Genomic DNA, 27,177 nt, shown 5'->3' with positions numbered 1-27,177 from the left:
AAGACTCATAAACTAGTTGTGTTCAAGAATCAACATACTGAACTAGAAGAATCAATAACACTATCTGAATTCTAAGTTCCTATAGATGCCAATCATTCTGAGCTTCAATGGATAAAGTGAGATGTCAAAACTGTTTGGAAGCAAAAAGCTACTAGTCCCGCTCATCTAATTAGAATCTGAGCTTCACTCAAAAACTCTGAGATATTATTGCTTCGTGACTTATTTGTGTTCTATTTTATTTGTCTAGTTGCTTGGGGACAAGCAACAGTTTAAGTTCGGTGTTGTGATGAGCGGATATTTTATACACTTTTTGGGGATAATTTCATATAGTTTTTAGTATGTTTTAGTTAGTTTTTAGTTTATTTTCATTAGTTTCTAGGCAAAATTCATATTTCTGGACTTTACTATGAGTTTGTATTTTTTTCTGTAATTTCAGGTATTTTCTGGTTGAAATTGAGGGAGCTGAGCAAAAATCTGATTCAGGCTGAAAAGAGGACTGCTGATGCTGTTGGATTCTGACCTCTCTGCACTCGAAATGGGTTTTCTGGAGCTACAGAAGTCCAATTGGTACGCTTCCAATTGCGTTGGAAAGTAGATATCCAGGGCTTTCCAGAAATATATAATAGTCCATACTTTGCTCAAGGATAGATGACATAAACTGGCATTCAACGCCAGTTCCATGTTGCAGTCTGGCGTTCAGCGCCAGAAACAGGTTACAAATGGGAGTTGAACGCCAAAAACAGGTTACAACCTGGCGTTTAACTCCAGAAACAGCCTAGGCATGTGAGAAGCTTAAGTCCCTGCCCCAGCACACACCAAGTGGGCCCCAGAAGTGGATTTCTGCACCATCTATCATAGTTTATTCATTTTCTGTAAACCTAGGTTGCTAGTTGAGTATTTAAACAACTTTTAGAGATTTATTTTGGATCTCATGACATTTTTAGATCTGAACTTTGTACTCTTTGACGGCATGAGTCTCTAAACTCCATTGTTGGGGGTGATGAGCTCTGCTGTGTCTCGATGAATTAATGCAAGTATTTCTGTTTTCTATTCAAATACGCTTGTTCCTATCTAAGATGTTCATTCGCGCTTCATTATGACGAAGGTGATGATCCGTGACACTCATCACCATTCTCAACCCATGAACATGTTCTTGACAACCACCTCCGTTCTACATTAGATTGAATGAGTATCTCTTAGATTCCTTAATCAGAATCTTCGTGGTATAAGCTAGAATCCATTGGCAACATTCATGAGAATCCGGAAAGTCTAAACCTTATTTGTGGTATTCCGAGTAGGATTCAGGGATTGGATGACTGTGACGAGCTTCAAACTCGCGAGTGCTGGGCGTAGTGACAGACGCAAAAGGATAGTAAATCTTATTCCAGTATGATCGAGAACCGACAGATGATTAGCCGTGCGGTGACACCGCACCTGGACTATTTTCACTGAGAGGACGGATGGTAGCCATTGACAACGGTGATCCACCAACACACAGCTTGCCATAGGAGGAAACTTGCGTGTTTGAAGAGGAGTACAAGAGGAAAGCTGAAATTTAGATGACAAAGCATCTCCAAAACTCCAACATATTATTCATTACTGCATAACAAGTATTTATTTTATGCCCTTTCACCTTTTTACAATTCAAACTACGAATTATTATTGATATTATATCCTGACTAAGAATTGCAAGATAACCATAGATTGCTCCAAACCAACAATCTCCGTGGGATTCGACCCTTACTCACGTAAGGTATTACTTGGACGACCCAGTGCACTTGCTGGTTAGTTGTGCGAATTTGTAAGAAATAGTAATATTGACATTGACATATACAAATTCGTGCACCAGAAAACAAGCAAATAGAAAATGCATATGATGAATGCCTGTCCTATTGGCTCGTGATATCACTTGTCGGTCTATGATTGCCAATCCGACATATCCTCCCGGATGTAGCCTTTCTGCCACATCAGAGATATAGGCTCTGCACACTCATGCAGCAAGGGGTCTGCTACGCCAGAGATATAGGCTCTGCACACTCATGCAGTAGAAAAGGTTATGCGAGCGGGATACAACCCCAGCCCTCACATCTCAACGTAGGTGAGAGACTGCCTCAGCCCCTACGCTGGCACTGCTACCTTGACCAGCGGGAGACTGCCACAGCCTTTGCCCAAGGCGCATAGTGACTTGCCAATACAATTCGTATCACGTGAGCGGAAGACTGCCACAGCCCTCACATCCAAACGTAGGCTGGAGACTGCCACAGCCCCGATGACGAAAAACAATGCATATCACAATCACATAACCCGTCTCAGAGACCACTGCTCATAGCATATTTCCATTCATACTCGCTCCATTAATCATAATCATTCATGTTTCTTGATTCATGATCACCTTAACGCTCTGCCCAAACACTCCAGCTATTACATCTACAGAACTTTCCAAGCCTAATTCACCGTCTTCTAAACTTATAACTAAGAAACTACTAATCTCAAATCATAAATCCATCCTCACTAGTCTTAGAGTCTAATTACCAGCCGCAAGTCTTAAAGAGAAGATAAGGAAGTTTGGAAAGCTAGAGAACCATTAAAAGTGAACAAAAATCATTTTCAGCAAAACAGGGGTCTTGCTTAGGCAAGCCCCATGTCCGCGTACGCAAGGGTTTGAAAACGGGTGGTCGCGTACGCGACCCCCTGCTCGTGTACGCGAGTGTCCGAACCCGAATGGGTTGCTCGCATTGCGTGTTAAAGTTTGCGTACCCGAGAGCACTTGGCAATGGCCAATGCTCGCGTTGCGTGCACAGGTCCGCGTACGCATGCCTTAGCAGATTTAGAAAAATGTTAATGCTGCAGAAATCAGATTATTATACCAAACTTCAAACACTCATAACTTCCTCTATAAAACCCTATTTTTCTCAAACTTTATATCATTTTAAAGCTATTGAAATCTTCTTTAATTTAAGAAAAATCCAATCAATTTCAAAAACCGAGGCTCAAGTTATGATCCATCAAAATTCGTCAAAAATCAAGTTTTATAAAATCAGCAAGGTTCTCTAAACCTCAAAACTTCACAACCAAAACCAAATCCAACATAACGAAAACAACCCAATTATCCATATTAAACATTATCCAATCATATCTCAACTCCTATATCCATCTAAACCATTCAATCACCACTCAATAAATTCATAACAATTCTAAATCCTCAACGATTCTTCTTTAAATCCACCATTTTCAACAATCATAAACCAAACCTAAATCATACACTTTTGCACCATATCCACCATTAATCATTATTGCACAACATCATCACATCACAATCATAATATCACAATCATCATATCACATTTATCATCCTCATATCTCAACACAAACATTATATCCAATCTCCACAACATACACATACCACAAACACGATCCAAACAACCATATAATCAATTCAATCCTATCCTATGATCTACTAGCCTAAGTGTCCAGAAATATTACATATTACATAAAGAAACTAAAATCATACCTTGGCCGATTTCCATGCAACTCAAAGCCACCAAGCTCAATCCAAAAGCCACATATATACCAACTCCAACAAACACCAAAACTCAATCTAACATCATACAACATATCACATCAAACCTAGGGTTCACAAAAAAAAAACTAAATACAAGGATTTAGTGAGACCTTGCCTTATCCAACGAGATTAGGGGCGAAATCCAATAATATTCCAATGCTAGATCACCCCTAAACAAACAAAATCACAAAATATACTCAAAAACCAAACGTAAAAACGTGAAATTACTTAGGGCAGAAAATTGGAGTAGGAGATGCAAGTTATTACCAGAAAAGATTAGTTATAAATGACAAACTCGGCAATAGTTTCGCGTGGCTGCAAACGGCTCGTCAATCGGAACTCCGTAGCTCAAGATATGAGTGAAACAAGGTGATGAGTGAATAGTAATCAAACCCTCACCTCTCTTCTCTCTCAATCAGCGCCTGCCTTCTTGTTTATGGGTGAAAAATAAGCTGAATTGCTCATTAATTCACTTATATATGTTGGGCCTTAGGTCCAACTTGGGCTCAGTCCAACCCGTTAGCATTTTAGGTCCATTTGGTCTAACTTTGGGCCAAAACCTTTCAGATTAGTGCCCGGTTTTCAATTCTAAATTACTTTTGTCCTTTCAAAAAAATAAATTAAATTTTCAAGATCTTATTTTACTAAAATACGCAGTACCAGATAGACTAGAGCCCGTATTATCGGCTTAAACTCCGATACGCATTTTTACAAAAATCTTTTGCAAAAGATACATTTTCCAACTCAAAAAAATTCATTGAAATCAAATTTCACTTTTATATTTTAAAAAGAACACTTCTATATTTTTGAACCTATTTTGGACAATTAAAATTATTATTTTATTAAAGCGGTTATTCTGGTTCTTACATTCTCCCCACTTAATAAAATTTACACCCTCAAAAATTCGAATCGCGCAAAATTTTCCTCCACGAAGCGTTCTACCGTGTTGATATTCCCTCTCGCCTTCTGCTGCGTCACTCTGATTATTCGTCACTAAAAACTTGAATTACTCCACTATATCGAACAAAAATTTTCCTTTAAACTAAATACCGCTTTTATAACATTTTCCAAAACTTTCAAAACAAATTCAATCTAAACCAGTTTAATGTTAAAGCTTTTTCAAAAGAGTTCAAAAATCATTTATTCCTAAATCAATTACTTTAAATCATGATTTCCTTAAATTCATTAAAATCCTTAAATCATAACTTAAATTTAAAACCAAATTTACAAATTAACAAAATCATAGAAATTAGTTTTCTTTTGAACGATATCATTTAAACCAAGAGTTTCGACCCAGTTTCAAAAGCAAATCATTTAAACCAAAAGTTCCAAACCAATTTTCAAAATCATTCTAAGCTTTAAAACTTTTTCAATAAGAATCCAGGCCATACTGTTTTGAAATTGAAAGTCATAGTTAAAAACCGCAAAAATATCAGTCGGTCCTTCTAATGATACACCCTCATTCTGTAGCTGCATCAGTCATTACTTCCCCTGCCACCAGTGTTGAGCCTCACCCATCAACTGATATGCCACAAACTCCATGAACTGGTTTTCCGGATCACGTCGAGCTTATAACGCATTGGCTAGGTTAGTCATCCTCACTACCTCTCCGTTAACGTGATTGACCTCGTCCGCGAGTTGCCATTCAGGTTTTCTTTCCACACCAAACAATTGATATCGAGGTGATCATTCTCAATATCTCAAGCCTAGTACTTCAATTTTCCCCAAAGGCACTCACAAACAAGCATGCTGTGTCATATCAAGCAGATAACCTAAATAGCATGGAAAAAAATGACCCAGAGTGTGCAATGAAGCACAATCGGTCCATCCCTCAGGCTCACGAGGACGAACCAGGCTCTGACCTCTAGCCGTAAAGTAAAGGTTAACAGAATGCCATGACAGTCCTAAAGCCTTCAATATATAATATATATTCAAGAATTTATATATGTTGAGTTAAGAAATTAACTAAATTAATTAGTGATGACAAACATTATTTTTGGTAAATAAATAATTAGTATAAATTAATTATAAATTGCATATTACTAATTATTTATTATATGTTGCAGGCCTTAATTCAATATTAAGCAGCCCAAATGAAATGCAAAACAAATAGCAAGGATGATGGGCTGAAAGCAAAGAAAGAAGCCAAAGGAATCGGATGGGCCAAACGGGTTACATGAACCAAACCAATCCAAGCCCAAAGTGAATTTCAATTCCCTCCATCTTGCCTTACCAGAAGCAACGTTACTCTCTTCTCTGATCAAGTCAAATCAAAGCTTCAGAAAAGTAAGAAAGAGAAAGAGAGAAAAAGCTTCTTCTCTAAGCTAGTAACCAAAGAAGCAAGAGAGAGAAAGTTTAAGCTTGAAACACGGAAGCTAAAACAGAAAATCCAAACCAAATCAAGTTTAGGTTAAAGGTAATCCATCTCATCTTGCATACATCAGATCTTCTTCTCTTCTTCCCAACTCTCTGCTCTATCCAAAGTTGGCATTCAAGGGAAAGTTGTTCTCTGCCCTATTCTGCTGTGTATCCACGGTCTTAAACTTGACTTGGGGACCAAGTTAGTTTTCAAGGGCTCAAATCAAGTTGACCATTGGAAGACTCTTGTGGTTGCTGTATTATGGCTTTCGGTCAAGGTGAGGAAGTCAGAAGAAAAGTTTCTACTCTAAGGATTAAGGAGAAAAAGTGAATCTGTGGGTTGGTGAAGCTCAAGGCTCAAGGTGTTGACCTTGGAAGAAAAACCCAGCAACATGCAAGGAGATAAAAGAAGACCTTTAGCTCATTCAGAACTAAGGAGAGAAAACCAGAGTGTGAGAATAGTGTTCTGTAAAGAAGTTCCTCTACTTGGATAATGCTTTCTTTCAAAGAAGCATTCGGCCAATACTGAAGAACTGTATCTGAGGTTTGCGAATCTGGTTTTGCATATAGCAAAGAGGCTGCTGATGAAGTCAATCTCCTTTATGTTTTACTGATTATAATGTACTTTTCTAAGTTTATCTTTCTGTAATTTCTTGTGTGAAAAGGCATTGTGAGAAAGCTTAAGAAAAAGCCATGAGTTGGAAAAAGGCTGAGAGAAACACTTGAGAGAAAAGCCTAGAGTTATTTTCTGATTTCTTTAGGTTGGTTAAGTGTCTTGTATCTTGTACCTGTAAGGTATCCCTTTCTTAGTTGGGTTAGCACTAAGAGTAAATAGTTAGGTATTAGCATAGCTAATGTCAAGTTAGGTTAGAACTTGAGTGTGAAAGGATTGGGTCAATCCTGTGAAATTGGTGTATGTAATACTGTTAACTATAGTGAAATTCTTCCATAGTTGTGGAGGAGACTGGACGTAGGTTGCATAGCACAAGGCAACCGAACCAGGATACATGCTGGTGTTAGCTTTTCTCTTCTCTGCTGTGTTCTGCTTTCTGATATTCATGAGACAAAAATAAATTGTCTCATAAATTCCGCTGCTGAGTACAAACAGAATCAGAATTGAAAGTTTATTTTAAAAGGATAATAATAGCAACTTAAAAGGAAGGCATAGATTCAACCCCCCTTCTCTAAGCCCATCACAACCTTCAATTGGTATCAAGAGCTAAGGTCTCAAGAATCAAGCTTAAACGCTTGGAGCAAAGATCCAATGGCGAACAACTTGGGCACAACCACAGTTGCCTACACCCTCACTGAAGGCCAGTCAAACAACCAGCCACCTTTCTTCAACGGGAAAAACTACTCCTACTGGAAAGAAAGGATAAGGATTTTCATCCAATCCATTGACTACAACATATGGAAGATTGTTGTGAGCGGTCCCAAGATCCCAACAAAAATAAGTGCTGATGGAGTGGTGACTCCAAAAGAAGAAGCTGAATGGAATGAAGATGATAAGAAGAAGATAGAGCTGAATGCCAAAGCAATCAACCTTCTTCACTGTGCAATCAGCTTTGAAGAGTACCGGAAGGTGTCTAGATGCAAGACAGCCAAAGAAATCTGGGAAAAACTCCAGGTTACCTAGGAAGGCACCAAACAAGTAAAAGAAACGAGGATTGATATGCTGCAAAAAGAGTACGAGATGTTTAGCATGAAGGATGGAGAAAGCATTGATGAAGCGTTTGAGAGATTCTCAATCATAATCAACAACCTTGATGCTATGGGTATAAACTATGCAGAACAAACCTTGGTGAGAAAACTCCTTAGAAGCCTCACAAAAGAATGGGAAAAGACTGCCACTGTCCTAACCGAGAGTAACAACATAAGTCCCATAACCTATGATGAGCTGAGAGAAAAACTCATTGACTATGAAGCCACACACATAAACACAGACTCAAAGAAAAAGGGAATAGCCCTCAAGTCACAAATAGAACCGAAAGAGAGTGAGTCTAGTGATGGTATTTCAGATGACGAACTTTTATTTTTTGCTAGGAGATTTAGAAGGATGATGAAGAACAAGGGCAAATACAAGGGTTCAAGTTCAAAGGAGCACAAGATCGACTTGAGCAAGGTGACGTGCCATCACTACAAGGAGGCTAGACATTTCAAGCTAAACTGTCCAAAGCTCAAAAAGGAGGACAAAGGAAAGAAGGAAAGGAAGAGAGTACTCATGGCAGCTTAGGAGGATCTTGAGAATGATTCAAATGAAGAAGAAGAATTTGAAGAAGATGACAAAGACTGCTTCATGGCTGGAAACAATAATCTTGATGAGGTAAACTATTATGATTTGACCATTGAGGACTTGTATGCTATTATTGATGATCTCACTTTAAACACATCAAAACTGCTTGACAAATACAATGAATGCAGATCTGAAAGAGATGTGTTAAGAGCTGAAAATGATTTTTTAAAAGAAAAAATGAAGGAAACTGAATGTGCTTTGGACATCATTGAAGAAAACAAATTTCTAAAATCTGAACTTGAAAAATTAAAAGGAAAGCACATTGTGGATCCTTCTCATGAGTTAATTTCTGAAAATGAAAGATTAAATGATATGATCAAAAGGCTGAATGGTGACTTAGCAAAATTTGCTCAAGGTTCTAGCAACTTGGACAAATTACTTGCAAGTCAAAGACCATTGTTTGAAAAATCTGGTTTAGGCTACATAGCCAAGGAAGATGCAGTTTCCAACACTTCCTCTATAAAATTTGTGGCTTCTTCATCAAATACCAAATCCATACCAAACAAATTAGGTATCGGATATGTTTCAACTTGTGAAGAAAAATTTGATGAAGTATACACAAGTAAAGCTGAGCCTTCACCAAGAACTGGTCCGAGTTCAAACTGGCCAGGTTTGGGTTACATTTCGAAAAATGAGGCTGCTTTCAAGAAACCACCATTTTACAACAAAATCTCATTTTCGAAAGGTAAAAATGCTCAAAACAATTCTGGTAAAAATGCTTTTGCAAAGAGGAATAACTTTAATAAAAATCAGTTTGTCAAAAGAGATGCATCTCCTCCAAAAACCAGAAAATTTCAACATTTTAATCATTTCAAGCAATATAACTCACCTCAGTTTCAGCAACACACACCAGAAAATCATTGTGTTAATTGCAAGAAATTTGGTCACTTATATGCACAATGCTTCATTGAAAAAAGAGTTGTAGGGAACAAAGTCTACAATGTTGTTTGTGATTTCAATGCACTTGGGCAACCAAGATGGTTTAACTTCAAAGGATCCAAATTAATTTGGATACCTAAGGCTACTTGAAACTTATCATGCATATTTGCCTAGCATCCAAGAACAAAAAGGACATGTGGTACATGGATAGTGGATGTTCAAGGCACATGACTGGAAGGTCAACCTACTTCATCAAACTAAATAAGTATGATGGAGCTTTTGTGACCTATGGAGATGATGGTAAAGGTAAAATCATTGCTGTTGGAAAAGTAGGTAATGAGCAATCTACTTTCATTGATGATGTACTTTTGGTATGTGGTTTAAAGCACAATCTTTTGAGTATAAGTCAATGATGACAAGTCATCTTAACCTATTTTAACTAGTCTTTTTCTTTTGTTTTCATTAGAATTATGCACTTTCTTGAGCTACAAGCAAGCCAATTAGGTAGATTTTCATGTTTCCTTTGATTAAATCAACCATGTATGAATTCATGCTATTTTATGAGGTTTTATACTATAATTGTCACATATTATGAAAGAATGAATATCTCATGATTTTAAGCATAGCTTTGATGTGTTTGGTTGATTAATGATAGGTGAAGAAAGCTTGGAGAAAGGTTGAAGCAAGAAGGAATAGCTAGGAGTAAAGAGAAGACAATGGAATAAGTGAAATTGAACCAGGAAGCAAAAAGCTGGACCTAAAGTTAGCCTCAAACTTTTGCACAAACTTTTGAGTGAAAAGTTAGCCCCAACGTTAGCCCCTAACTTTTGGGCTAACGTTGGAACTTGAAAATCACTCCCTGGGGTACCAAAAGTTTGCGCCAACGTTAGCCCCTAACTTTGAGGCTAACGTTGGCACATGAAAATCACCCCTGGGCACCAAAAGTTTGCGCCAACGTTAGCCCCTAACTTTGAGGCTAACGTTGGCATGAGAAACACTCCCTGGGCACCAAAAGTTTGCACCAACGTTAGCCCCTAACTTTGAGGCTAACGTTGGCATATGAAAACTACAAGGGGAGGAGCAAAAGTTTGCGCCAACGTTAGCCCCTAACTTTTGGGCTAACGTTGGCGCCTCAAGTGCACCAAGGAAGGCCAACGTTGGTGCAAAAGTTAGACCCCTAACTTTTGCACCAACGTGAGTATCAGCAAGTTATGTTGGCTGATATGAAAAGTTGGACCAAAAGTTAGACCCTAACTTTTGCTCCAACTTTTGGTCCAACTTTTGCAAAACTCCAACCCGGTTCAATTGGTTCACTTTGGTTCTTCTCCAAACTTCAAGAGCAATCAACCAAGGCCTCTTTCAACCCAATTCCACCAAGAGCAAAGGCCCAACTCAAGGCTTGAAGATCATTTGAAGAAAGTGTATAAATAGGATAGAATTCAAGTTCTTCAGAGAGCTTTCCCTTTGAATTTTCATAATAGTTTTTGGAGAGCTTTGGATATTGAGTGATCTTTAATTTCTTAGTCTTGGGGAAGGAGAATTCACTTCTTTTCCTCTTCATTTTATTGCTTTCAATTTCAATTGCAATTATCTTGGATCTTGGGTTGGAGAATTGAAGAAATTCTATTTCAATCTCACCTTGGATCTTGCTTTATTTACTGCTTAATTGAATTTCAGTTTGGGTTAATTGTTCTTCATCTACTTTCTTTGCAATTTACTTTTCCCTTGCAATTGTTCTTGTTGGATCAAGGAAGGTAGTGAGATCTAGACCTGGTTCTCTAGTCTCTGGACCCCTGAGATCTGAAATTCCAATTTACATTCTGTTTACTGTTTTCATGTTCATTTACTTTTCTGCTTCAAGATCCGATCTAACCCAAACCTTCTTCTACTTCTCTGCTTGATGCAAATTTACTTTTCCTTGTTTAATTTCTGCAAATCCAAGTCCCAATCCCCTTTACAATTCAAGTCATTTACATTTCTTGCACTTTAAGATTCCGCAATTTACATTTCTTGCATTCTAAGTTTCTGCCATTTAATTTCTTGTTCTTTAAGATTCAGCATTTTAATTCCTTGTTCCCTTTAATTCCATGCAATTTAATTTCTGCAAATCACAAAACACTCAACCAAATCTTGATTCGCTTGACTAAATTAACCACTAAGCTAAAATTGCTCAATCCTTCAATCCCTGTGGGATCGACCTCACTCCCGTGAGTTTTTATTACTTGATGCGACCCGGTACACTTGCCGGTTAGATTTGTGTGTTTTGGGAGAAATTCATTTTTCCACCAAAATACTCATCAGTCAGCTTTGTGATTTAGGATATTTAGTTGTTTTCAAAAGGCTTGAATGCTGTGTTGTTAATGAAAAGACAAATAAAGTGATGTTTGTTGCCAAGCGTTTCAATAATATGTATGGACTTACTCTTGATGAACTAAAGGATCAAAATGTAGCTTGTCTTCACTCTAAAGAATCTGAAAAGTGGTTATGGCACAAGAGATTGAGGCATGCAAGTATGTTTCAAATAAACAAACTTGTAAAGAAAGAATTAGTAAGAGGTTTTCTTTTGATAAAGTTTGACAAAGACATCACTTGTGATGCTTGCCAAATGGGAAAACAAACAAAAAGTTCTTTTAAATCAAAGGAAGACATCTCTACTAAAAGACCACTTGAGTTGCTACACATTGATTTATTTGGTCCAACAAGAACTCAAAGCCTAGGTGGTAAACATTATGATTTAGTGATTGTGGATGACTATACTAGGTTTGGTTGGGTTTTATTTCTTGCACACAAAAATGAAGCCTTTTCGGTTTTTGAACCTTTTTGCAAGAAAATTTAAAATGAAAAGGATTTGAAAATCTCTTCTATAAGAAGTGATCATGGAATTGAATTTGAAAATAATTTGTTTGAATCCTTTTGTGAGGAATTTGGAATATCTCACAACTTCTCTTGTCCAAGAACACCACAACAAAATGGTGTTGTGGAAAGAAGAAATAGAAGCATACAAGAGATGACAAGAGCTATGCTTTGTGAGAGTAATGTTCCAAAATTCCTTTGGGCTGAAGCGGTTAACACGGCTTGCCACATTTTGAATAGAACAATCATAAGAAAATTTTTGAAGAAAACCCCTTATGAACTTTGGAAAGGCTACCCACCAAACTTAGATTACTTGCACATCTTTGGATGCAAATATTTTGTTTTAAATAACAAAAAAAATTTGGAAAAATTTGATCCAAAGGCTTATGAGTGTTTGTTTGTAGGATATTCCACAACTAGTAAAGCATATAGGGTTTATCATCAAGATGCTAGGATTATTGAGGAGTCCATACATGTTACATTTTGTGACACTAACTTGGTACAAAACTTTTTGGAAGATTGTGATGCAGGTAATCAAGCTCAAAAGGAAGATGAAACCATTCAAAATAATGAAAAAGGAAATTCTGGTCAAACTGAACCAGAAACTGCAACTGCTGAAAATTCGAGAGACAATTCCATTTTGTCTCATGAATCTGAAGGAAATCCTGAAGCCAGCAGCACCCAGAATCCTTTGGTATCTCAATCTGCCTCCAAGTCCACCAGACCTCGTGAATGGAGATTCTTGAAGAATTATCCTGAGGAATTTGTCATTGGGGATGTCTCTCATGCAGTGCAAACAAGGTCTTCCACTAGAAAGGCAAATGAAGGATCAAACATTGCCTTTCTTTCACAAATAGAGCCTCAAAACGTCAAGGAAGCACTTAGTGACCCCTCTTGGGTTAAAGCTATAGAGGATGAGCTTCTCGAGTTTGAAAAAAATCAAGTGTGGACTTTGGTTCCAAGGCCAAGTGGAAAGAAAGTGACCGGCACCAAGTGGATTTTTCGGAACAAGTTGAAAGAAGATGGTAGCATTGCAAGAAATAAGGCAAGGCTAGTGGCACAAGGATATGACCAAGAAGAAGGAATAGACTTTGATGAATCATTTGCCCCTGTTGCCCGAATGGAAGCCATAAGACTTCTCTTAGCTTATGCTGCACATTGTGGTTTTAAATTATATCAAATGGATGTGAAATGTGCATTTTTGAATGGAGTGATAGATAGAGAAGTGTATGTGGAGCAGCCTCCTAGTTTTGAAAATAAAGAGCATTTTGATCATGTTTTCAAATTATCTAAAGCTCTCTATGGTTTAAGACAAGCTCCTAGAGCTTAGTATGAGAGACTTAGCTCTTTTCTTTTGAAAAATGGTTTTCAAAGAGGCACCACTAACACAACTCTATTTATCAAGAACTCTAATGATTCTTTTATTCTAGTCCAAATATATGTTGATGACATTATTTTTGGATCAGCCAATGAATCCCTTTGTTCTGAATTTGGCAAACTCATGACAAGTGAATTTGACATGAGTATGATGGGTGAACTTAATTTCTTCCTGGGCTACAAATTAAACAAACTGAAAAAGGTATTTTCATTCATCAAGAAAAGTATGCCACGGAATTAGTTAAGAAATTTGGTATGGAAAATGCCAAACCTATGGGAACTCCCATGCATCTTAGTTCTAAATTAGATAAGGGAGAAACTGAGAAAGATGTTGATGAGACTAGGTATAGAGGAATGATTGGTTCTCTTATGTACTTAACTTCCTCTAGGCCCGATATTGTGCAAAGTGTTGGATTGTGTTCTAGGTTCCAATCCAAACCTAAAGAGTCACATCTTTCTGCAGTTAAAAGGATCATTAGATATATTCATGGCACATCTAATTTCGGTCTTTGGTATCCTAAGATTGATGATTTTTCTGCAGTTGGTTATTGTGATGCAGATTTTACTGGTGATAGAGTTGATAGAAGGAGTACTTCAGGCCTATGTTGCTTCCTTGGAAAGTCATTGAATGTTTGGTCAAGTAAAAAGCAACCAACAGTGGCCTTATCTACTGCAGAGGCTGAGTATATTGCTGCTTCTTCTTGTTGTTCTCAGCTTTTATGGTTAAAAACACAGCTTGCTGATTACAAATTAAATGCTAAAAATATTCCCTTGATGTGTGATAATATGAGTGCCATTAATATTTCTAAAAATCCAGTTTTGCACTCTAGGACTAAGCATATTGAAGTGAAATTTCACTCAATAAGAGAACATGTCCAAAAGGGGGATATTAGTATTCAATTTGTTAAATCAGAAGAACAATTAGCAGATATTTTTACAAAACCATTAGCTGAGGACAGATTCTGCATGCTTAGGACTTGTCTAGGAATTTTGAATTATGACTCTTTATTTGAAAAATACTGATGTATTTGCTGGAACTTTTTGTCTCATAATCAAGTATGAGACAATTCTGGGCAGGTGATGAACGTTTCCTTCAAATCAGCGTGTTCTGGGCTTGTTTCAAGTAAAACTCAATCTGGGCCAACTTCAAAATTCAGATCATGAGTGGTCCCTATGTGTTTCCTCTATTTAAACCACCTATGGGCCTAACATGAATGTTACAATTTTGTTTGTTATTTTTGATGGCTTGTGTGTTTAAGTTTTCATAAAGGGTTTTTCACTTAATGTTTTGTGGCCCAAAAGGTTTTCAAGTGGATTATTTTTTTTGTCCAAAAGGTGTTTCAGTTTCATTTTGTTGTCTTTCAAAATTTAAAATTAATTTCCTGTTTTATTTTTAAATCAAATAAAATCTTTCTTAGATGAGGTCATGTCTTTTCAAGTCTTTTCAAATGGTGATGCAGTTGCATGGTTTTGGAAATCTTCTTTTTGGGTATGGTTACCAACACTCCCTCTTTTCCCTCCATAACTCCTTCACAATCCTTTCGGTTTTCACCACTACCATCATTACTCTTTTTCCTCTTAAATCAAAAACCACCAAATGAGGAAGAAAACCATAGCACACAAACCTCCTCGTGAAAAGGTGTATAAACTTCCATCCAAGCGTTCCACTCGCTCCCAAGACAAAACTTTCACACTTTCACCATCTCCTCCTACCTCTCCTCCTCGCACTGCTCCCATGGCGCGAACCAAGACCACGCCAAGGTACCCTGCCCCTGCCAAGCCGACACCACCACCGAAAGTCACACCATCCAAGCCAGGGTCATCGAAACCGAGTTCGTCCAAGGGGAAGTGACCAGCAGCACCTGAACCTCCACCTGAGTCCACACAACCAAAGTCTAGGTCTGTTCCATCACGTTCTCAAAGAGGTAAAACTCGAGTTCCTCTTAAGTCAGTTAAAGAACCAGAATTGGCCCTTTTGATCACAAAGCTCTTTTTTGACTTCTCATTCGAACAATAACCCTTATAGATTCAAATCTGCCATGAACAATGATTTTTATGAAGGGGTTATCCAGTATCGTACCCTATCTCCCTCTTTTCTGGCTAATTTGCCATCCTTGAAAAGAAAAGGTTTTCCATTTGTTGATAACTTGATTTTTCTGGACTGGAATCACCTTTTTGACATCAAAAAGCCTGTTTATCCCTTGTTGGTCAAAGAATTTTATGCAAACATGACTTATCATGAAGGCACTGCTCACTCATATGTAAAGGGCCGAGACATAGTTTTAAATAATGAAACTATCAGTGATGCTTTGAAGTATACTGATGTTGGGCATTGTGCTTACACTTCGGTTAAGTGGGATGAAGGTGTTGGAATTTCTTATCATGATGCATTGGCACACATCTGTGAACATGTTTCTTTAATTGATGGCATTACACCCACTCACAAAGCCCTAGGATATGAGCGTGCTCAATTGCACTGAATGGTCAACCACATTATTCTGCCTCAAAGCGGCTCATATCAAAGGGTTTCCTACACTGATACTCTTGTTTTATATGCCCTTCTGGTGCACGAAATTGTGATCCCTGGTAATGGCTCCAAAAGCTTGGTGCTCTAATCTTAATTCATAATTCGTCACAACTTCGATACAACTAACCAGCAAGTGCACTGGGTCGTCCAAGTAATAAAACCTTACGTGAGTAAGGGTCGATCCCACGGAGATTGTCGGCTTGAAGCAAGCTATGGTCACCTTGTAAATCTCAGTCAGGCGGATATCAAATGGTTATGGAGTTTTCAAATAATAATAATAAATAAACAGAAAATAAAGATAGAAATACTTATGTAATTCATTGGTGAGAATTTCAGATAAGCATATAGATATGCTTTCGTTCCTCTGAACCTCTGCTTTCCTGCTGCTTCATCCAACCAGTCCTACTCCTTTCCATGGCAAGCTTTATATAGGACATCACCGTTGTCAATGGCTACATCCCATCCTCTCTGTGAAAAAGGTCCAAATGCTCTGTCACGGCACGGCTAATCATCTGGAGGTTCTCGATCATACTGGAATAGGATTCACCCTCCTTTTGCGTTTGTCACTACGCCCAACACTCGCGAGTTTGAAGTTCGTCACAGCCATCCCTTCCCAGATCTTACTTGGAATACCACAGACAAGGTTTAGACTTTCCGAATCTCAGGAATGGCCATCCATGGGTTCTAACTTATACCACGAAGATTCTAATATCTCAGACTCGGTCGCCTGTATTAGATATCTAAGAGATATTCATTCTAGCTTGTTTGCATGTAGAACGGAAGTGTTTGTCAGGCACGCGTTTATAAGAGAGAATGATGATAAGCGTCATATAATCATCACATTCATTATGTTCTTGGGTGCGAATGGATATCTTGGAAGCGGAATAAGTTGAATTGAATAGAAAAACAGTAGTACTTTGCATTAAATCATGAGGATTAGCAGAGCTCCACACCTTAATCTATGGAGTGCAGAAACTCTACCGTTGAAAAATACATAAGTGAAAGGTTCAGGCATGACCAAATGGCCAGCCCCCAAATGTGATCAATAGATCAAAAGATAATCCAAAGATCATCAGATGTCTAATATAATAGTAAAAAGTCCTATTTATACTAAACTAGTTACTAGGGTTTACAGAAGTAAGTAATTGATGCATAAATCCACTTTCGGGGCCCACTTGGTGTGTGCTTGGGCTGTGCTTGAAGTTTACACGTGGAGAGGTCATTCTTGGAATTGAACGCCAGTTTGTAACGTGTTTCTGGCGTTCAACTCTGGTTCGTGACGTGTTTCTGGCGTTTAACTCCAGACTGCAGCGTAGAACTGGCGTTCAACGCCCTTTTGCGTCATCTAAACTTGGCCAAAGTATGGACTATTATATATTGATGGAAATCCCTGGATGTCTACTTTCCAACGCAATTGGAAGCGCGCTATTTTGAGTTCTGTAGCTCCAGAAAATCCACTTTGAGTGCAGGGAGGTCAGAATCCAACAACATCAGCAGTCCTTCTTCTACCTCTGAATCTGGTTTTTGCTCAAGTCCCTCAATTTCAGCCAAAAAATACCTGAAATCATAGAAAAACACACAAACTCATAGTAAAGTCCAGAAATGTGAATTTAACATAAAAACTAATAAAAACATCCCTAAAAGTAACTAGATCCTACTAAAAACATACTAAAAACAATGCCAAAAAGCGTATAAATTATCCGCTCATCACAACACCAAACTTAAATTGTTGCTTGTCCCCAAGCAACTGAAAATCAAATAGGATAAAAAGAATAGAATATACTATAAATTTCAAAATATCAATGAAACATAGCTCCAATCAAATGAGCGGGACTTGTAGCTTTTTGCCTCTTGAATAGTTTTGGCATCTCACTTTATCCATTGAAGTTCAGAATGATTGGCATCCATAGGAACTCAGAGTTCAGATAGTGTTGTTGATTCTCCTAGTTCAGTATGTTGATTCTTGAACACAGCTACTTTATGAGTCTTGGCCGTGGGCCTTAGCACTTTGTTTTCCAGTATTACCACCGGATACATAAATGCCACAGACACATAATTGGGTGAACCTTTTTAGATTGTGACTCAGCTTTGCTAAAGTCCCCAATTAGAGGTGTCCAGGGTTCTTAAGCACACTCTATTTTTGCTTTGGACCTTGACTTTAACCGCTCAGTCTCAAGTTTTCACTTGACACCTTCACGCCAAAAGCACATGGTTAGGGACAGCTTGGTTTAGCCGCTTAGGCCAGGATTTTATTCCTTTAGGCCCTCCTATCCACTGATGCTCAAAGCCTTGGGATCCTTTTTATTTACCCTTGCCTTCTGGTTTTAATGGTTATTGGCTTTTTGCTCTTGCCTTTTGGTTTTAAGAGCTTTTGGCTTTTTCTGCTTGCTTTTCTTTTTCTATTTTTTTTTTCGCAAATTTTTTTTTCTGCAAGCTTTGTATTCACTGCTTTTTCTTGCTTCAAGAATCATTTTTATGATTTTTCAGATTATCAAATAATATGTCTCCTTGTCATCATTCTTTCAAGAGCCAACATATTTAACATTCATAAACAACAACTTCAAAAGACATATGCACTATTCAACCATTCATTCAGAAAACAAAAACTATTGTCACCACATCAAAATAATTAAACTAGTTTCAAGGATGAATTCGAAACCATGTACTTCTTGTTCTTTTGTTTTTATAACATTTTTCATTTAAGAGAGGTGATGGATTCATATTCACTACTTTAAGGCATAGACACTTAGACACTAATGATCATGTAATAAAGACACAAACATAGATAAACATTTAACATAAGAAAACGAAAAATAGAAAATTTGAGAACAAGAAATGAGTCCACCTTAGTGATGGTGGCGTTTTCTTCTTGAGGAACCAATGATGTCCTTGAGCTCTTCTATGTCTCTTCCTTGTCTTTGTTGCTCCTCCCTCATAGCTCTTTGATCTTCTCTAATTTCATGGAGGATGATTGAGTGCTCTTGATGTTCCACCCTTAGTTGTCCCATGTTGGAACTCAGTTCTCCTAGGGAGGTATTGATTTGCTCCCAAAAGTTCTATGGAGGAAAGTGCATCCCTTGAGGCATCTCAGGGATTTCTTGGTGATGAGCTTCTTCATGCGTCTCTTGAGATCCATGAATAGACTCTCTTGTTTGCTCCATCCTTTTCTTAGTGATGGGCTTGTCCTCATCAATGAGGATATCTCCCTCTATGTCAATCCCAGCCGAATTGCATAGATGGAAAATGAGGTGAGGAAAAGCTAACCTTGCCATAGTAGAGGACTTGTCAGCCACCTTGTAGAGTTCTTGAGGTATAATCTCATGAACCTCCACTTCCTCCCCAATCATGATACTATGGATCATGATGGCCCGGTCTATAGTGACTTCAGACCGGTTGCTAGTGGAAATGATTGAGCGTTGAATGAACTCCAACCATTCTCTAGCTACAGGCTTAAGGTCCAGTATTCTCAGTTGAACCGGTTTGCCTTTTGAGTCAATCTTCCATTGAGCTCCTTCCACATATATGTCCATGACGACTTGGTCCAACCTTTGATCAAAGTTGACTCTCCTTGTGTAGGGGCGTGCGTTCTCTTCCATCATTGGCAAGTTGAACGCCAACCTCACATTTTCCGGACTAAAATCTAAGTAATTCCCCAGAACCATAGTGAGATAATTCTTTGGGTTCGGGTTCTTACTTTGATCATGGTTCCTAGTGATCCATGCATTAGCATAGAACTCATGAACCATTAGAATTCTGACTTGTTGGATGGGGTTTGTTAGGACTTCCCAATCTCTTCTTTGGATTTCATGTCAAATTTTCGGATACTCATTTCTCTTGAGTTTGAAAGGGACCTCGGGGATCACCTTCTTCTTGGCCACAACATCATAGAAGTGGTCTTGATGGGCTTTGGAGATGAATCTTTCCATCTTTCATGACTCGGAGGTGGAAGCTTTTGTCTTCCCTTTCCCTTTTCTAGAGGATTCTCCGGTCTTAGGTTCCATCAATGGTAATAGAAAAACAAAAAGCTTTATGCTTTTACCACACCAAACTTAGAATATTACTCGCCCTCGAGTAAGAGAAGAAAGAAAAGAAGAAGAAGAAGAAGAAATGGAAGAGAAGGAGAGAGGGTTGTGTCTCGGCCAAGAAGGGGATGAGAGGGTTTTTTTTGTGTGAAAAATAAAGAAGAATGGAGTGGTTTATATAGTGGAGGGAGAGGGGTTAGGTTCGGCCATTTAGGGTGGGTTTGGGTGGAAAAGTGATTTTGAATTTTGAAGGTAGGTGGGGTTAGGTTTATGGGGAAGAGTGGATGGATGTGAGTGGTGAAGGGGTAGTAGGGAAGAGAGCTTGATGTGATTGGTGAAGGGTTTTGGGGAAAGGTGTTTATTGGAAAGAGAGGATGAACATTGAGAAGAGGGAAGAGTATGATTGGAGGTAGGTGGGAATCCTGTGGGGTCCACAGATACTGAGATGATTCTGTGGGGTCCACAGATCCTGAGGTGTCAAGGATTTACATTCCTGCACCAATTAGGCATGTAAAATGCCTTTGCATGCAATTCTGGCGTTTAAACGCCGAATTGATGCTTGTTCTGGGCGTTCAGCACCCAGATGCAGCATGTTTCTGGCGTTGAACGCCAGTTCTATGTTTGTTTCTGGCGTTCAGCACCAGCTTTCCTCAGTGTGCATTCCTGGCGTCTGAACGCCAGGATGCTGCTTGTTTTGGGTATTCAACGCCAGATCCATGCTCTGTTCTGGCGTTGAACGCCAGCTAGATGCTCCTTACTGGCGTTTAAACGCCAGTAAGTCCTTCCTCTAGGGTGTGATTTTTTTTCTGCTATTTTTTATTCTGTTTTTGATTTTTCTATTTATTTTGTGACTCCACATGATCATGAACCTAATAAAACATGAAAGAACAATAAAAATAAAAATAACATTAGATAAATAAAAATTGGGTTGCCTCCCAACAAGCGCTTCTTTAATGTCAATAGCTTGACAGTGGGCTCTCATGGAGCCTCACAGATGTTCAGAGCATTGTTGAAACTTTCCAACACCAAACTTAGAGTTTGGATATGGGAGTTCAACACCAAACTTAGAGTTTGATTGTGGGGGCTCTGTATGACTCTGTTTTGAGAGAAGCTTACTGTGCCTCTTTTCCATGTTTACAGAAGGATGTCCTTGAGTTTTAAACACAAGGGAGTCCTCATTCAATTGAAGGACTAGTTTACCTCTATCAACATCAATCACAGCTCTTGCTGTGGCTAGGAAGGGTCTTCCAAGAATGATGGATTCATCCTCATCCTTCCCAGTATCTAGGATTATGAAATCAGCAGGGATGTAAAGGCCTTCAACCTTTACTAACACGTCCTCTACTTGTCCATAAGCCTCTTTTCTTGAGTTGTCTACCATCTCTAATGAGATGCTGGCAGCTTGCACCTCAAAGATTTCCAGTTTCTCCATTACAGAGAGTGGCATGAGGTTTACTCCTGACCCCAGGTCACATAGAGCCTTCTCAAAGGTCATGGTGCCTATGGTACAAGGTATTAGAAACTTTCCAGGATCATGTTTCTTCTGAGGCAATCTCAGTTGATCCAATGCATTTAGTTCATTGGTGAACAGGGGAGGTTCATCTCCCCAAGTCTCATTACCAAATAAATTGGCATTCAGCTTCATGATTGCACCAAGGAACTTGGCAACTTGCTCTTCAGTAACATCCTCATTCTCTTCTGAAGAAGAATACTCATCAGAGCTCATGAAGGGCGTAAAGAGGTTTAATGGAATCTCTATAGTCTCTAGATGAGCCTCGGAGTCCTTTGGTTCCTCAAAGGGAAACTCCTTGTTGATCACTGGACGACCCAGGAGGTCTTCCTCCTTGGGATTCACGTCCTCCCCTTCCTCCTTGGATTCGGCCATGATGGTTATATCAATGGCCTTGCACTCTCCTTTTGGATTTTCTTCTGTATTGCTTGGGAGAGCATTAGGAAGGGTTTCAGTGATCTTCTTACTCAGCTGGGCCACTTGTGCCTCTAAATTTCTAATGGAGGACCTTGTTTCATTCATGAAACTCAAAGTGGCCTTAGATAGATCAGAGACTAAGTTTGCTAAATTAGAGGTATTTTGTTCAGAGTTCTCTCTCTGTTGCTGAGTGGATGATGGAAAAGGCTTGCTATTGCTAAACCTGTTTCTTCCACCATTATTAAAGCCTTGTTGAGGCTTTTGTTGATCCTTCCATGAGAGATTTGGATGATTTCTCCATGAGGGGTTATAGGTGTTTCCATATGGTTCACCCATATAATTTACCTCTACTATTGCAGGGTTTTCAGGATCATAAGCTTCTTCTTCCGAAGATGCCTCTTGAGTACTGTTGGATGCAGCTTGCATTCCATTCAGACTCTGAGAAATCATATTGACTTGTTGAGTCAATATTTTATTCTGAGCCAATATGGTATTCAGAGTATCAATTTCAAGAAATCCCTTCTTCTGAGGCGTTCCATTACTCACAGGATTCCTCTCAGAAGTGTACATAAACTGGTTGTTAGCAACCATGTCAATAAGTTCTTGAGCTTCTGCAGGCGTTTTCTTTAGGTGAATGGATCCGCCTGCAGAAGTATCCAATGACATTTTAGCTAGTTCAGACAGACCATCATAGAATATATCCAGGATGGTCCATTCTGAAAGCATGTCAGAAGGACACTTTTTTGTCAGTTCCTTGTATCTCTCCCAAGCTTCATAGAGGGATTCACCTTCTTTCTGTCTGAAGGTTTGAACATCCACTCTAAGCTTACTCAGCTTTTGAGAAGGAAAAAACTTGGCTAAGAAAGCCTTGACCAGCTTATCCCAAGAGTTCAGGCTGTCTTTAGGTTGAGAATCCAACCATATTCTAGCTCTGTCTCTTACAGCAAACGGGAAAAGTATGAGTCTGTAGACTTCAGGATCTACTCCATTAGTCTTAACAGTATCACATATCTGCAAGAATTCAGTTAAGAACTGAAAAGGATCTTCAGATGGAAGTCTATGAAACTTGCAGTTTTGTTGCATCAGAGAAACTAATTGAGGTTTCAGCTCAAAGTTGTTTGCTCCAATGGCAGGGATGGAGATGCTTCTTCCATGTAAATTGGAATTAGGTGCAGTAAAGTCACCAAGCATCCTCCTTGCATTATTATTATTTTCGGCTACCATCTCCTCTTCCTGTTTGAAAATTCTTGTAAGGTTGTCTCTGGATTGTTGTATTTTAGCTTCTCTTAGTTTCCTTTTCAGAGTCCTTTCAGGTTCTGGATCTGCTTCAACAAGAATGTTCTTGTCCTTGCTCCTGCTCATGTGAAAAAGAAGAGAACTAAAGATATCGGGGATCCTCTTTACCATAGTATAGAGGTTCCCTTGTGTGAGTAGAAGAAAAGAAGAATAAGGATGTAGAAGAAAAGAATTCGAACTCAGAGGAGAAGAAGGGGTTCGAATTTTGGGTGAAGAGAAGTGTTAGTAGATGAATAAATAAATAGAAGGAGATGAGGGAGAGGGAATTTCGAAAATTAATTTTGAAAAAGAGTTAATGATTTTCGAAAATTAAGATAAAATTAAAATTAAAATTAAAAATTGAAACAATTAATTAATTAAAAAAGATTTTTTTGAAAAAGAGGGAGGTATTTTCGAAAATTAGAGAGAGAAGAGTAGTTAGGTGGTTTTGAAAAAGATAAGGAACAAACAAAAAGTCATTAGTTAGTTGAAAAAGATTTGAAAATCAATTTTGAAAAGATAAGAAGATAAGAAGTTAGAAAAGATATTTTAAAATCAAATTTTTTTTGAAAAAGATATGTTTTAAAAAGATATGATAGAAAGATATGATTAAAATTAGTTTTAAAAAAAGATTTGATTTTTAAAATCACATTTAATGACTTGATTCACAAGAGATCACAAGATATGATTCTAGAACTTAAAGTTTGAATCTTTCTTAACAAGCAAGTAACAAACTTGAAATTTTTGAATTAAAACATTAATTGTTGATAATATTTTCGAAAATAGGATATAAAATTAAGAAAAAGATTTTTGAAAAATATTTTTAAAATTTTCGAAAATAATTAAGAAAAATGAAAAAGATATGATTTTTGAAAAAGATTTTGAAAAAGATAAGATTTTTAAATTGAAAATTTGATTTGACTCATAAGAAACAACTAAATTTTAAAAAGTTTTAAAAAAGTCAACTCAAATTTTCGAAAATTTATGAGTGAAAAAGGGAAAGATATTTTTTTATTTTTGAATTTTTAATGAAGAAAGAGAAAAACATGAAAAAGACTCAATGCATGAAAATTTTGGATCAAAACACATGATGCATGCAAAAATACTATGAATGTCAAGATGAACACCAAGAACACTTTGAAGATCATGATGAACATCAAGAACTTATTTTTGAAAATTTTTAAGAAAAGAAAAATATGCAAGACACCAAACTTAAAAATTTTTATTCTCTAGACACTAATAATTCAAGAAGGCATATGAAAAACAAGAAAAGACACAAAACATGAAAATGCAAAGATCAAACAAGGAAATTCATCAAGAACAACTTGAAGATCATGAAGAATGCAATGCATGAATGCATTTTTTCGAAAAGTGCAAATGGAGATGCAATTGACACCAAACTTACAATTGACTCAAGACTCAAACAAGAAACACAGAATATTTTTGATTTTATGATTTTATGATTTTTTTGTATTTTCTTTTAAATTTTTTTTTTTTTGAAAAATATATAGGAAAAAGAAAATAAGAAATTCAAAATTTTTAACAAGAATTCCAAGAATTTTGTGCTCTTTAGTCTAAAGCTCCAATCTGAGGGTTAGACATGGCTTACAAGCCAGCCAAGCTTTAGTATGCTATTACATGCATTGAAGTGATTAGTTGAATCCTCAGTCCAAAGGAATTTAGACATGGCTTTACAGCCAGCCAGGATTCAACAAATCATCATGAAACACTAGAATTCATTCTTAAAATTTCTGAAATAATTTTCGAAAACAAAAGGAAAATATATTTTTTTTTTTGAAAGATTTTTGAAAACAAATTTTTTTTTTGTGAAAAGAAAACGAAAAGAAAGTTACCTCATCTGAGCAACAAGATGAACCGTCAGTTGTCCAAACTCGAACAATCCCCGGCAACGGCGTCAAAAACTTGGTGCACGAATTTGTGATCCCTGGTAATGGCTCCAAAAACTTAGTGCTCTAATCTTAATTCATAATTCGTCACAACTTCGATACAACTAACCGGCAAGTGCACTAGGTCGTCCAAGTAATAAAACCTTACGTGAGTAAGGGTCGATCCCACGGAGATTGTCGGCTTGAAGCAAGCTATGGTCACCCTGTAAATCTCAGTCAGGCGGATATCAAATGGTTATGGAGTTTTTGAATAATAATAATAAATAAACAGAAAATAAAGATAGAAATACTTATGTAATTCATTGGTGAGAATTTCAGATAAGCATATAGAGATGCTTTCGTTCCTCTGAACCTCTGCTTTCCTGCTGTCTTCATCCAACCAGTCCTACTCCTTTCCATGGCAAGCTTTATATAGGGCATCACCGTTGTCAATGGCTACATCCCATCCTCTCTGTGAAAAAGGTCCAAATGCTCTGTCGCGGCACGGCTAATCATCTAGAGGTTCTCGATCATACTGGAATAGGATTCATTCTCCTTTTGCGTTTGTCACTACGCCCGAGTTTGAAGTTCGTCACAGCCATCCCTTCCCAGATCCTACTCGAAATACCACAGACAAGGTTTAGACTTTCCGGATCTCAGGAATGGCCATCCATGGGTTCTAACTTATACCACGAAGATTCTAATATCTCGGACTCGGTCCCCTGTATTAGATATCTAAGAGATATTCATTCTAGCTTGTTTGCATGTAGAACGGAAGTGTTTGTCAGGCACGCATTCATAAGTGAGAATGATGATGAGCGTCACATAATCATCACATTCATCATGTTCTTGGGTGCGAATGGATATCTTGGAAGCGGAATAAGTTGAATTGAATAGAAAAACAGTAGTACTTTGCATTAAATCATGAGGAACAGCAGAGCTCCACACCTTAATCTATGGAGTGCAAAAACTCTACCGTTGAAAAATACATAAGTGAAAGGTTCAAGCATGGCCGAATGGCCAGCCTCCAAACGTGATCAATAGATCAAAAGATAATCCAAAGATCATCAGATGTCTAATACAATAGTAAAAAGTCCTATTTATACTAAACTAGTTACTAGGGTTTACAGAAGTAAGTAATTGATGCATAAATCCACTTCCGGGGCCCACTTGGTGTGTGCTTGGGCTGAGCTTGAAGTTTACACGTGGAGAGGTCATTCTTGGAGTTGAACGCCAGTTTGTAACGTGTTTCTGGCGTTCAACTCTGGTTCGTGACGTGTTTCTGGCGTTTAACTCCAGACTGCAGCGTAGAACTGGCGTTCAATGCCCTTTTGCATCATCTAAACTCGGCCAAAGTATGGACTATTATATAATGCTGGAAAGCCCTGAATGTCTACTTTCCAACGCAATTGGAAGCGCGCCATTTTGAGTTCTGTAGCTCCAGAAAATCCACTTTGAGTGCAGGGAGGTCAGAATCCAACAGCATCAGCAGTCCTTCTTCTACCTCTGAATCTGATTTTTGCTCAAGTCCCTCAATTTCAGCCAGAAAATACCTGAAATCATAGAAAAACTCACAAACTCATAGTAAAGTCCAGAAATATGAATTTAACATAAAAACTAATAAAAACATCCCTAAAAGTAACTAGATCCTACTAAAAACATACTAAAAATAATGCCAAAAAGCGTATAAATTATCTGCTCATCACCTTCTCACCAAAACTGAAATTTCATTTGCATACTTGATGGTTAGATATATGTTTGACTCTGTTAGGAGTGAAAAGGACAAAGCACTTCCTTATGGAATGTTTCTAACTTGCATATTTGAGTATTTTGGTGTTGACTTGACCAATGAGAACTATGAAAATAGACAATCATACCTAAAGGGGGTGGTTCAGTGAAACATAACAAAGGACCCACTAGATCTGAAAGAGTTGTCCTAGATGATGAAGATGATGATTTTGTTCCTGAGGATTCTCCTGCTCCTTCCACTGAGGGTACTTCCATCTCCACTGGAAAGAAATCTACTTTGCTGAATATGGTCAAGGATGTCGCTCAAGAGTTTGTTTCCCAATCAAATCACTTGATTGAAATGAGCAAAGAGCAAAGGAAGCTGGCTAGCAAGCATGAGAACTTCCTAAAGAAATCAAGGGATAGGGTGGCTGTGCTCATGACCTTCATTGATAACCTTCAAAATGATGAAGACATTGCCACTGATGTT

The 27,177-nt window shown here is 37.9% G+C and overlaps 1 non-coding gene across 1 annotated transcript; it reads left to right on the top strand.

The window, feature by feature from the left end:
* The first annotated feature begins 22,518 nt into the window (after window positions 1-22,518).
* LOC148562443 (small nucleolar RNA R71) lies at window positions 22,519-22,626 on the top strand. The gene has a single exon (XR_015886661.1). It is a non-coding gene; the product is annotated as a small nucleolar RNA R71 (small nucleolar RNA).
* The last annotated feature ends 4,551 nt before the right edge of the window (window positions 22,627-27,177 follow it).

The sequence above is a fragment of the Arachis ipaensis genome, chromosome B6, assembly GCF_059453495.1.
Source record: "Arachis ipaensis isolate K30076 ecotype BB chromosome B6, ASM5945349v1, whole genome shotgun sequence".
In the NCBI taxonomy this organism is placed as follows: domain Eukaryota; kingdom Viridiplantae; phylum Streptophyta; class Magnoliopsida; order Fabales; family Fabaceae; genus Arachis; species Arachis ipaensis.
The sequence above is the reverse complement of the archived record's forward strand: the minus strand, read 5'-3'. Positions and strand labels throughout refer to the sequence as shown.